The following is a 12655-nucleotide window of genomic DNA, read 5'->3' as shown; positions in this document are numbered from 1 at the left end:
TGTGGTAGCGAAATGAATATTATAAATGAATATTAGAATTATCAGAATTCTTTAAATGAAAGCTTTCATCACTAATGTTTCAGTACATTTAAATAAAAGAAGGATAAAAGCTTGGTAGTGCTTGGTCAATTCAGTGGCTGTGTTTTAAAGTCTAATTTGTAAAAGAATAAGAATTCAGTTATCTTTTAAATTAGGATAAATTTCTTAATCTTACCAAGGAATAACAGTGTGGCATGCCCCTTTAGATAGATGGCTTTTCTTTTCCAGATTGCAAATGGCTCTAAGTGTGCTGAATTTACCGACAAACGGTATGGGTCTCAATGGAGAGACACTTTCTGTAGACTGACGTGGATTCCTCTTGGGAGAATTTATATACAATAAATTATTTATATAAAAACCTAAGGTTCTTCTCCTGTGCTTTAGTTTTAATTTTATATCACTGCCAAGTGCCACAAGTAATCAGAATAGGTCTGCATTTGCTAGGAGCGAACTACAACAAAACCCCTTTCAGCAGCATTCTTAATTGCACCAGACCTTGAGAAAAGGATTACAACAGAGATGGGCTAGGGTCAAGAAAGTGTTGAATTGCAACCCAGGAACTGGCATAGAGTTTGCTAAGCCACTGAAGGGATTCCAGCCAAGCAACTATAAGAAGGCGTATGGAGGAGGAAATTGGGCCGGGAGTAGGAGAGGTTAATGGAGGTGGGCATCTGAGATGGGTTTACAATCCACTTTCCGATGATAGATGCAGATGCCGGCACATAGCAGAGGAAGAAATACCTAGAATTTTATTACGATTTCTTACCCTGAGCAATCAATGGGCCTAATTTTAAAAAAAGAAACAAACTTTAATTTTTGTCATAGAAGTAGTGAGTGGAATGGTGGTCACTAGAGGCTGGGGGATAGGGAGAGGGAATGGGGAGATGTTCATCAAAGGGTACAAAGTGGCTGGGTGCAGTGGCTCATGCCTGTAATCACAGCACTTTGGGAGGCCGAGGTGAGAGGATCGCTTGAGCACAGGAATTTGAAACCTGCTAGGGCAGCATAGTGAGAACCTGTCTCTACAAAAAGTAAAAGATTGGCCTGGCGTGTTGGCACATGCCTGTAGTCCCAGCTACTTGGGAGGCTGAGGTGGGAGAACTGCTTGAACCCAGGAGATCGGGCTGCAGTGAACTGTGCATGTGCCACTGCACTCCAGCTTGTGTGACAGAGCAAGACCTTGTCTCAAAAATAGAAACAAAAACCAGGGTTCAAAGTTTCAGTTAGAGAGGAGGAATAAGTTTTTGAGATCTATTGCACAGTATTGTGACTATAGTAAATAAAAACATATCACATATTTTAAAATTGCTGAGTATAAATTTCAAATGTCTCACGGCAAAAAAATTATAAGTGAGATGATAGATATGTTAATTACCTTGATTTAATCATTCAACATTGTATGCATATATCAAAACATCACATTGCACCCCCTAAATATATGCAAGTATTATTTGTCAATTAAAGGAAACTTTAAAATTTGAAATAACAGTAGATACACAGAAACTAACAGAGAAATGTGGAGGGAGGGCCTGTGTACCCTTTATTCAGCTTTCCCCAATGTTAATATCTTGCCTAACTAGGGGACAATAGAAAAACCAAGAAATTGGCATTAGTACAATGCATATCCATAGAGCTTATTCAGATTGACCAGTTATGCACGTACTCATTTGTGTGTGTGTGTATGTGTGCATGTGTAGCTCTACGCAATTTTATCATAAGCGTAGCTTCATGAAACCACAACCACTATCAAGATACTTCATTGTCCCATCATCAGAGACTCCCTCATGCTATCCCTTTAGAGTCAACACCTATTCCCCACCCCATTCTGAACAACTAGCCACCACTACTCTATTCTCGATCTCTATAATTATCATATTTCATGAATGCTATATTAAAGTAGTCATATAGTATGTATCTTCTTGAGATTGGCTTTAATTTCTACTTAGCATAACTTCCTTGATGTTCATCCAGGTGTGTGTCAATAGTTCGTTCCTTTGTATTCCTAAGTAATGTTCCATGTTATGATATATCACAGTTTGTTTTACCATTATCCATTGAAGGATGTTTGGATAATTTTCATTTCTTGGCTATTACAAATAAAGCTGCTACGAACATTCATGTTTAAATTTCTGTGTGAAAATGAGTTTTCATTTCTCTGTGACAAGTGCCTGAGAGTGCCACTTCTGGGTAATATAGCAGGTTTATTTTTAGTTTTAAAAGGAACAGCCGAACTATTTTCTAGAATAGCTGTACCGTTTTACATTCCCATCAGCAATGTCTGAGTGATGTAGTGTCTCTGCATCCTCACCAGCATTTGATGTTATCACTGCTTTTTTTATTTTAGCCATTCTGATAGATATGTAACAATATTTTTGTGGTTTTAAATTGCATTTCTCTTATGGCTAATGATGTCGAACATCTTTTTGTGTGCTTGCTACCTGTATATGCTCTTTGGTGAGCTGTCTCTCTTCATGTTTTCTGCCCAATTTCTAACTGTTTATTGTTTTTTTATTTTCTGTTGAGTTTTGAGAATTCATTCTATACTGTAGATAGTAATTCTTTGTTAGATATATGGTGGGGATGGCCTAGGGCCTCACTGCCCATCGCTGCCCTAGTGGTAGAGTAGGGGCTGGGGCTGGGGCTTCCCCACTGGGTCTCTACTGGACTTCCCCTAAATGACCAGAGGGAGCAGGCTCTCCCTGTTGCTGTTTTGGGGTTACAGCCCTCTCTGGAACCCAGCATAGGGTATATTGGAAATAAAAAGGAAACCCAGGGAACTCACCAGGTTGTTGTCCTTCAAGTACTGAGGTGCCCAGTCAGTTTCCATCTCCTTATTTTCCCAGGTTTTAGAGTTCTTTATCACTTCCTGTTGAATAATTTCTGGGGTATTTAGAGGGAAAGAGTAGAGAAAAATGAGTTCACTCCACCTTTTTGCAGAACAAGCCAGTAGATCTGATATCTAACAAGCCATTTAGTATCAAACAGCAACAGGACTGATTTTCCTGGAGATGTTATCTGATGGACAGAAGAGTATTATAAGCTTTGACCTTTTAATGTCTTAACATTGTGTCTCAAATAGCCCTTGTGTTATGATGGTTGTCTAAGATTAAAAGCTTAAAGGTGACTGTCCTTAAAGCTAGAGCTTAAACCTGTTTTACCTAGTCTGGAACAGAAGTATTGCATGGACTCTGTAATGCACTGTCCAGGTCCTCCTTTAGGAGCTAAGGGCTTATCACTCCACTTGCTGTGGTGCTGCCCATAGACAGCCCTCTCCCAAAGGCATACTTCTTTCATGAGGTGGCCTGCTTCCAGTGACTGATCACTGCAGGGTAAAAAGGCCTCTGCCTTTTCCCCCTCACTCAGGACATTCCATGTTACGATCTGAATGTTTGTGTACCCCCATCATTTCTTTTTTTTTTTTATTTTTAAATTTATTTATTATTATTATTATACTTTAAGTTCTAGGGTACATGTGCATAACGTGCAGGTTTGTTACATATGTATACTTGTGCCATGTTGGTGTGCTGCACCCATCAACTCGTCAGCACCCATCAACTTGTCATTTACATCAGGTATAACTCCCAATGCAATCCCTCCCCCCTCCCCCCTCCCCATGATAGGCCCCGGTGTGTGATGTTCCCCTTCCCGAGTCCAGGTGATCTCATTGTTCAGTTCCCACCTATGAGTGAGAACATGCGGTGTTTGGTTTTCTGTTCTTGTGATAGTTTGCTAAGAATGATGGTTTCCAGCTGCATCCATGTCCCTATGTTGAAATCCTAACCCTCAAGGTGGGGCCTTTGGGAGGTGATTAAGTTGTGATGGTTCCAGCCTCATGGATGGGATTAGGGACCATACAAAAGAGGCCCCAAGGAGCTTGCTAGTCCCTCCACAGTGTGGAGGACAGAGAGAAGCCATCATCTGTGAACCAGAAGTGGGCCCTCACCAGATATCAAATCTGATGGTACTTTGATCGTGGATTTCCCAGTCTCCAGAACTATCATAAATAAATTTCTGTTGTTTGTGATATTTTTTACAACTGCCAGAATGGGCTAAGACACCCTTTCTTCATTACTCCCCACAAACTACCATTTCGATGACTTCTCCTTCAGCTCACCTGCTTCCTCCTCTCTTTCCATTTCCTTCTCCAGGTGTTGATCCCCAAAGAATTCCTTTTAAACCTTTCTTCAAGCTAAATGCATGAGGAATCTGTTTCCCAGGAACTTAACCTACCTCAAAAGTGCTTTGCAGAAGTTCTATCTTTTTCTAAATAGAATTGTTCATTTTAAGGAGATCACATACTTCCTATTCCAGAATAATAGTGTCTTTTTAAAAAATGTAATGATGACCATACTAGATAGTAATCCTATTTGCTTTCACAATCTTCACTTTGGATAATAAAAAGCTGGGATGTTGTGGATTTCTCTACAGTGTTTGAAATCTATAACCTGAGAACTGTAGCTTGGAATCCTGTTAGATTTCCTGCAACTGTTTGTTTTTATGAAGAGCCATCACCAAACACAGCCGGTTTTGTAGATTATTGTTTCAGAAAGTTTACTCAAGTCTGCAGTGATATCTTCTGCAGCTGCTCTTAATATTACGACCCTGCATGCTAAGTGTATGGTCCTTAGCATTGTATTCTCCATGTGGCTCTCTAGTCTGAGTTTATTTGCTTAATCAGGAGGTTCGGAACAAAAACATGGCTGTGGCAGTGTCCTTACTTATCTATAAGCTTTTTGCTTGGCTGCCAGCTGATTGCAATGTATAAACAGTAGTTTGCACATTACCCAGTCATATACATGTCCTGCCAAGAGCTGGTTACTCTTTCACGTATCTCCTTATTTATTTCCCACAGTGCCTTTAAATTACTATGTGGAGCTCTCCTGTGCACTTAAAGTCGCTCGTCTGCCCTCTGCTTGTTCATTTAGACTTTTCGCTACCTGAGTTATGGTGAACCATGAAAAAAACTTAAATAAGTCTACCTCCTCTTTTTTAAAAAGGTTGCTATGAAGGTGTTATATATTTGACTGTGTGCAGTAAATATGTACCTAAAGACACCAATAAATTAAATTTTTGTAAGCCTAATACAATGTAAATGTATTAAAAGAGCTCACTATTCCTATGGAGAGTTTGTTCTTAAAGGTAAATGATAAACCTTTTATTCATGTTTAAATCAAGCTTTTAACTCTATTAGGGTCTTTCTGGAAAAAATGTATGTGACGATGAGCCAGATGAATTCTCATATTTCTTTCTGAACGGCCATATGGTTCAAATGAGCTCAATTAGGTGTAGGGAGGGGATTAATAAAAAGTAGACTTTGATAAAATTAAGGACATTTGTTTCTCATAGAAGTTACTTGATGATGACAATCTCTAAGAAAATAATGTAATGTTGACAAACATTTAATGAGAAAGTGCATCCTCAAAAGCTTTAACCCTACTAGTTTATTAGAAGTCCAAATGAGTATCTATTACAAATATTTACTTAAAATATTTCCTTGATATTACAACATGTAATACCCTTTAAAAAGTGTTGCTCTTGAATAACAAGCAAACAAATGCAAACTCAAAAAGCCTGCTACTGTCTATCCAGGGTATATCCTTGGAAAATGAGGGCTCATCTTACTGGTTATTTCTTTCTCCAGAGTATATCCTTGGAAAATGAGGGCTCATCTTACTGGTTATTATTTCATCATGTGATGTCAGTTGTTAATAGTGTCTTCATAGGTGTTAAAATTATGGGAACTATCTTGAAAGTTGACTTTTAAAAAATGTCATCATTTGGTGATGGGGCAGATCCCCTGGTCCTTTTCAGCCTCAGTTTCTTCATCTGCAAAATGGCTAAAGTGATATTTATCTCAGAGGTCACGTGAGATTTAATTCAGTTGAGAGTACTTTGTGATCTTTATAGTTATAATCAGATATAGGCTGTTATTTCTGATTTTCTAGATATTTCTTCTGAAGACATAATTACAAGAATATTATTCCTTGGCCTAATGCTTTCCAGGTTTGGACACCCCTCCATGGATTTCTTTTTGGAGATTTGCAGTTGCAGTGCCAGTGCCAGAGAAGGTGTGTTTTGTTTTGCTTTACTTTTTTTTTTAAGAGAAAACTGAGGCTCCAAGGTGTTATACAATTCACGAATTCATGCTAGGTCATATATTTAATAAGCAGCAGACCAAATAATCAGGCTTTCTGACTGCTAGTTACTTCTTGCAGGGTCAGAAATGTAAATACTGTAATATGAGGACAAAGCAGGTAATGGAGATGAGTGAGTATAAAACTATAGGGAGTGGTGGGAACATTGGCAAACTAGAGCCAGTTTTGATCCAGAGATGACCGGGAATCATGCACCATCCACACCCCCGCAACACTCCCACCCCACAGCTTCAGTCAATTGTTGTCAAGTAGTCTTTCTGGTCCAGTGTGCTAAGATCTTCTAATTTTTTTTAAAGGGAAGTCAGAAATTTAGATCTTTATGTAAAATTGACACCTACTAAAACAGAAGAAAACAAAGAGACAAACAAACACAAACCAGGTAGTAGCAGTGCTTTCCCTTTCTCTGTTGCAGCCTGTGGCTGTGAGGTGCACCTTCTCCCTGGTTTTGGATCCATTGGATGCTGTATGAAGGAGAGGGTAAGGCGTCCAAGGGCAGGGATTCTGCCACATGTATTGTTGCATCCCCAAAGTCTACCCAGGTGCCTAAAATTAGATACTGCACTAGGAAATGCCTTTGAATAAAGAATAAAGAATAGCAACAACAGACCAAAGAGTTTCCACACAAACTTTGGGAACCTGAGTCAGCACACAGGCCTGCAATGTGGAGTTAGCTTTACTCGACAATGCTGAGAAGCACATTAGAAATATTCAGCCAGTTAATAATTTCTCTTATTGTTTTTTCAAATGGAAATTTAGGAGTGGCAAAATGAGGGTGAAATTTTAATTCATTTCTTGAATTACTAAACACTATTGATCACACTAAATACAGCATATGCCAAACATATTTTTGTTAAGTTTTCTTCAATGATTTCTATCAGAATGCTCGAAACTTTCGGGCATAGTGGTGTGTGAAAATGATTATTCAAAGCATTCTCTCTTCAAATGCACCCATACGTAAGCAGGGATTCAAAGGATCTCCTTATTATAAAGGAAAAAGAATTGCCATGTGACCCTTTGGTTAATATTGGTTATATGTATGTGAGTATGTGGTCATGGATTCAAACGCATAATTCTAAAATGTTTAGAAATGCTGCATCTACTGTATTATGGACATTAACATTTTTCATGACCAAAGCTTGCCACATTATTTTTCTTTAAACAATAAAATAGAAGCAATAGTATTTAGGTTGAGCCCTCACAGCAACAACAAAATGCCACAATTAAGAACAAAATCATAATCTGTATACTATTTGAGGCTGGTTTGACAAGATAGAGTTATAGATTGATGTAATATTTTGTTCCACCTTTAGAACATTTCATCACCTCATTTTAATTAAGATTAAGAGTTAGAGGAGCACATATCTGGAACCGTGTCTTGCACCACGTTTTGCATCCGGGCTTTGGATAACCCGTTGAAAGCAAAACAAGACAATCTGCCTCCCACCATCTCGTCACACTCTGACTTCAAGTTCAGCTTCACAGTTAAATAACTTGCCAACTTCGAATTAGCAATAAACAGCAACTCAAGACCTGTAGGGCTTATAAGCAAGTGAGAAGTGGTGCTTGGAATGATTACATTCCTAAGCCCACAATTATCACAGTTCAGAACTAATTTTTATGCCTTAAATAAAACCAAAAGAATCTACACAAAGCACTTCGTTTTCTGGGAAGGTTAAATTAAAATTAAAGTGTTCACTGGAAAGTCATCCTCTTTAAAATGCATTTGCTAAGAACCTCTTACTTGAGGAAAGAGTAGCTACTGTAATTTTAATTTTTCAGGTGTAAATCCTTTTACTCCTTACAATAGATATAGAGAAGCCACTAGTATTTATTTTTTTAAGTGTGATATTTTAAAAATCCTTTTTTCCAGACAGTTCTTCCTGGCTTACAGATTGTATACATTTACACAATATGATAATTTATTAACTAAAATGGGTAGCAACTGAGAGTGCTTGAAACGGAAACAGACAATTTCAGAGAGACCTAAAGCAGGCAATGGATAATAGCCGGAGTAGCACCTTGGATTATGTCACGCGTCTTCTGTAAAAAGTGCTAGTGCTTTTGCAGCTCTCTGAAACATTCTGCATCACATCCAGGTCAGGGTGGGGAGAGGGAAAGACCACTGGGACACCTGTAGTCGTAGCAACTGTGTTCCTGCGGCATGAAGAGCTGGGAGGAGGAAGAGGTAAATCTCCCTCCCCAGCCGTGGCAGCTCAGCTGTTTGGGGGCTTGTGGGAATTTCTTCTGAGATCCCTGTTAACTTTCATATGGTAAAAATCTAACAAGTTATCTTGTTGACCTTTGAGGCAGCAGAGGTGTTACACTTTCTCTCTCTCTCTCTCTCTCTCTCTCTCTCTCTCTCTCTCTCTCCCCCCCCTTCCCTCTCTCTCTCTCCCTCTCCCTCTCTCTCTCTCTCCCTCTCCCTTTCTCTCTCTCTCCCTCTCCCTCTCTCTCTCTCTCTGATGGAGTCTCGCTCTGTCACCCAGGCTGGAGTGCAGTGGCGCGATCTCTGCTCACTGCAAGCTCCGCCTCCCAGGTTCACTCCACTCTCCTGCCTCAGCCTCCCGAGTAGCTGGGACTACAGGCACCTGCCACCACGCCTGGCTAATTTTTTCTTTTTTTTCATTAGAGACGGGGTTTTCACCGTGTTCACCAGGAAGGTTTCAATCTCCTGACCTCGTGATTCGCCCGCCTCAGCCTCCCAAAGTGCTGGGATTACAGGTGTGAGCCACCGCGCCCAGCCGGTATTAAACTATTTTCCCGTGAGTTCTCTCTGGAATAATGAGTGCTTTTTAAATTAAACTAATTTTTAAAAAATTTCTAAGCATTTAAAAAGCTGGATTTCTAGATTCTCTTAGAAAATTGGAAAACCTGGCACCACTGTACCTCTATTATTCCTCCATGGGAGCGACTGGCTGGAGCTCAGCTGCAGCTGTGACGTTTCCATGAAGTGTGAGCTGCTTATGTAACACCAGCGCCCTTTCCGGTTGTAGTGTTTTCTCACCTGTCTGGCTTGCTTGCTAGGGCACTTGCATCTATCCATTTTTTTTTAATTGATTTCCAGGCTCAGATTCCCATTGCCCAATAGACATTTTGGTCTCAATGTCCCTTCCGCTCCTGGTTCAACATCTCCAGTGCCAAGATCTTTATTCCCAACCATGCCCAATGTTGCTTTAAGTACTTGATCTGCATGATCTTATTTAATTCTCTAAAAGGTGAGTATGCTTATTTTCCATTTTGCAAATGTAGAAACTGAGGTTAGAGGCAGAATTTGAATTTGAAATGGCTTGATTTCAAAGTCCATATTCGGTCTCATTTCCGTCTCAGGAGGGTGAATGCATGTTTTTCTTCCTTGTTTTCATTCTTTTTGTAATGTGCTTAGGAAAATCAAGTATAACTAAACATGTAATACACTTGGTGACTTTATTGCTTCCTCTTCCCCCATATTCTCCATCCTTTAAGACATGTATAACTGTTAGGATTGTTAATTCCCCATTTCTACAAGGAGAGAATCTTAGCTCTCATAGCAATTCAGAATAGTCTGGATCATTGCCATCCAAATGAAATACATGTGAGCCACATATATAACTTAAAAAAATGTTTAATAAGCACATTAAAAAGTTCAATGAAAGAGGTAAAATAAATTTAAATAGCATATTTTATTTAACCTAATATCTTTAAAATATCATTTCAGCATGTACAGCAAGTAATTAATATTTGAACATTATTGAAGAGTCATATTTTATATTCTTCTTTTGGTAGTAAGTCTCTGAAATCTTGCGTATATTTTATACTCACAGCACATCTCAATTCAGAGTAGTCACATTTCAGGTGCTCAATAGACACGTGGCTCATGGCTGCTGTCATTGACAGCCCAGGTGTATATCATTAGCCTTACACACAAAGGAAGAGTAAGATAGAGGGATCAGGTTCCTGTTATGGCCAAGGCATAACTCAGAATTTCTAGGCCCTCGTTCAGACCTCCTCCTACAAACCAATGTTATGAGCCTTGAGATGTGCAAAAAACAGTTTTGGAATGAATTATTTATTCTTTTTTTATGGATGCAGCTGCTGATGTTTGGTAAGCCAAAGAATTGGTGTAATTTTAGTATGTCTTTCCTGCTTTTAGTGCAGTTCTAGAGTTTTAACGGAGAGAGTTAGGATATGATTTCATAGGAATATGTTTTATCTCCCTGGGTGGTGTGTATTGCCTTGCAAGCCTGAGGTGAGATCATAAGTCTAAATCAGTTCCTTTCTAGAAGTTACTTTTTGCCTACCATCAGGGACAGTGAGTAAACACACAGAAAGAAAGAGGGTATAACATTGTTGGGAATATGAGAACTTCACTGAAGAAGCAACTGAAGAACAGTGCAGTAAAGTGTGCAATAAAGGTGCTCAAGCCATTTCAGGCAGTGCCAAGATGGACAGCCTGAATCCGGAATGAAAGCTTGTTCTATGTGCTAGTAACTGTGATTTGTAATACCCAGAGATGAAGACTAAAGGCAATCAATTATGTATGTCCTGTTATTACTTTGTGAAAACTGGTCCTGAATTGCTTTATCATTTGATAGTGTTTTTCCAGGAAAATAAGGTTTCCTTTGCTGCCATTTTTCACTGAGATAGATGCAGAAAGACTCTGAACCATTTTAGTGAGCACGTATTTCTAGCTAGTTCACCAACTTGAATTTCAGGTTGTGATGATATGGTCATAAAAATCTGTCCTGGGCACATTTTCGACTGATCTTAGCTTAAAGCATTTTCTAATGCCATGCGATGGGACTTAATGACTTTGCATTGTGGGTTGGAAAATGAATCCATTCGGATCCTGTTCTTATGCTGGAAGCCCTCTGGGTTTCCTTTATTGAAATGCCAGAAAATGCTTCCTAAATACATGGTCCACACTTCAGTTGTTCCACGGCCTCCTGTTATTATTTTTGTTCTTTACAGAGCACACAGGTACCTGAGGTATATTTCTCATATAGAAAAGAAGTGATCCTTCCCCCTTGAGCTTTCATTTAATGCAGACAAATTCAGCACAATTGAAAGGTAAGACATTAATCAGGCACTGGCAATCACCAGAGAGGGTTTTGGGAAGTTGGTCATGGCCCCAGTTTAACACACTTCCCCATTGTCCTGTTGCTAAGCTGAGCTTTTTCATCACCTGCCCTGTGGTTCTTTGCCATTGCTGTGACTGACAGTATGGGCAGAGCTGTTTAACACAGAAACAGGAAGTAGCTTTGGAAATTAACTGGTTCCTCAGTGGTCCTGAGGTCATAGTTTTCCTGAAGAGAGCAGTTACTATCTGTTTGTTTATGTAGCTGACTTTCTGATCCCCTGAAATATTTTTTTTTAAATTAAGGTATAACACATACATCAGTAGAAGTGTATAAAGTATGGTAATTTAAGTATATGGTTTAATGATATTTTTACATATGTATATCCACATGTAACTGCCATCTAGATCAAGTTATAGTGCACTTTTCAGCACCCTGGCAGGCTCCCTTGTGCTCCTTCCAAATGTTTTCCAAATACATTCCCTTATAATGTTACCACTGCTTTGACATCACCAACACCAGTTAGTTTCACCTGTTCTTGAACTTCATCTAAATGGAATTACACAGCATATAGTCTCTCCTGTCTAGCTTTCCTCAATCAACATATTCGTGAGGTGCATCCATCATATCAAGATTCATGTTCTTGTTGGTGAGCATCTGAATTATTTCCAGTTTTTCCAAAATTCTGTTTTGGTCTAGATTCTACCTAATGTCTTCAGGACATTAAAGAGAAGACATTTGTCCAAGGGCCTGGAGCACAGAGATGCTCTGTGCTGATGGAAACCTCCATCCTGTCTCCCATAAGTCTGTATTCTCGCCTGAATGATCAGGGTGGTTGCTGAGTGCTTCGCCTTATGCTTCTCTTTCTTCTTCCTAATTTTAATAATAATAATAACAACAATAACAGCTATTATTATATGTATCAAGTGCCAGACACTAACACTACTATATTATGTGTTATATCTCATTTAATTTTCACCAAGACTCTGGAAAGAATTATTATTATAGTTTTTACATGAAGACTTTAGTAAGTTTAATGGAGTCTCTAAGATCACATAGCATATTGATGGCAGAGCAAGGATTCAAACCTAGGTTTTCTGACTAGCACTATGTTCTTAATCACTACCCATACTGACAAAGACAGGGCCTTAGGATCTGTTAGGGAAATGCCATCTTTGAGTGGAACACAATTCTGTCCATTTTCTTCCCCCATGACTCCCAGACAGCTGTAATTTTTAAAATGTCAGTTAGAATCTATCATTTCCAAGCTTTGAACCTTTGGTGGCTGTCCTTGTCATTAATATAAAATCCTAAGTCCTCATTAGGCCTGCAAGGCCCCACCTGATTTGCTCCTGACCCCACTCCCTGACCTCATCCCCCATCCACTGGGCCCTCCTCAATGCCCTG

At 39.2% G+C, this 12655-nt stretch overlaps 1 protein-coding gene across 4 annotated transcripts in view; it reads left to right on the top strand.

The window, feature by feature from the left end:
- Positions 1–12655, top strand: part of FHIT (fragile histidine triad diadenosine triphosphatase) — a 1489770-nt gene that overhangs the window by 240695 nt on the left and 1236420 nt on the right. Inside the window, exon 3 of one of the 4 annotated variants that reach the window (XM_050781269.1) lies at positions 6043–6107. The exons of the other annotated variants lie outside the window; for them this stretch is intronic. The gene's annotated coding sequence lies outside the window, so the exon portion shown is untranslated. The remainder of the gene's footprint in view (positions 1–6042; positions 6108–12655) is intronic. 4 annotated transcript variants of the gene reach the window in all.

The sequence above is a fragment of the Macaca thibetana genome, chromosome 2 (genome assembly GCF_024542745.1).
Source record: "Macaca thibetana thibetana isolate TM-01 chromosome 2, ASM2454274v1, whole genome shotgun sequence".
Classification (NCBI taxonomy): Eukaryota; Metazoa; Chordata; class Mammalia; order Primates; family Cercopithecidae; genus Macaca; species Macaca thibetana.
Note: the sequence above shows the minus strand (reverse complement) of the source record. Positions and strands in the feature narration are given on the sequence as shown.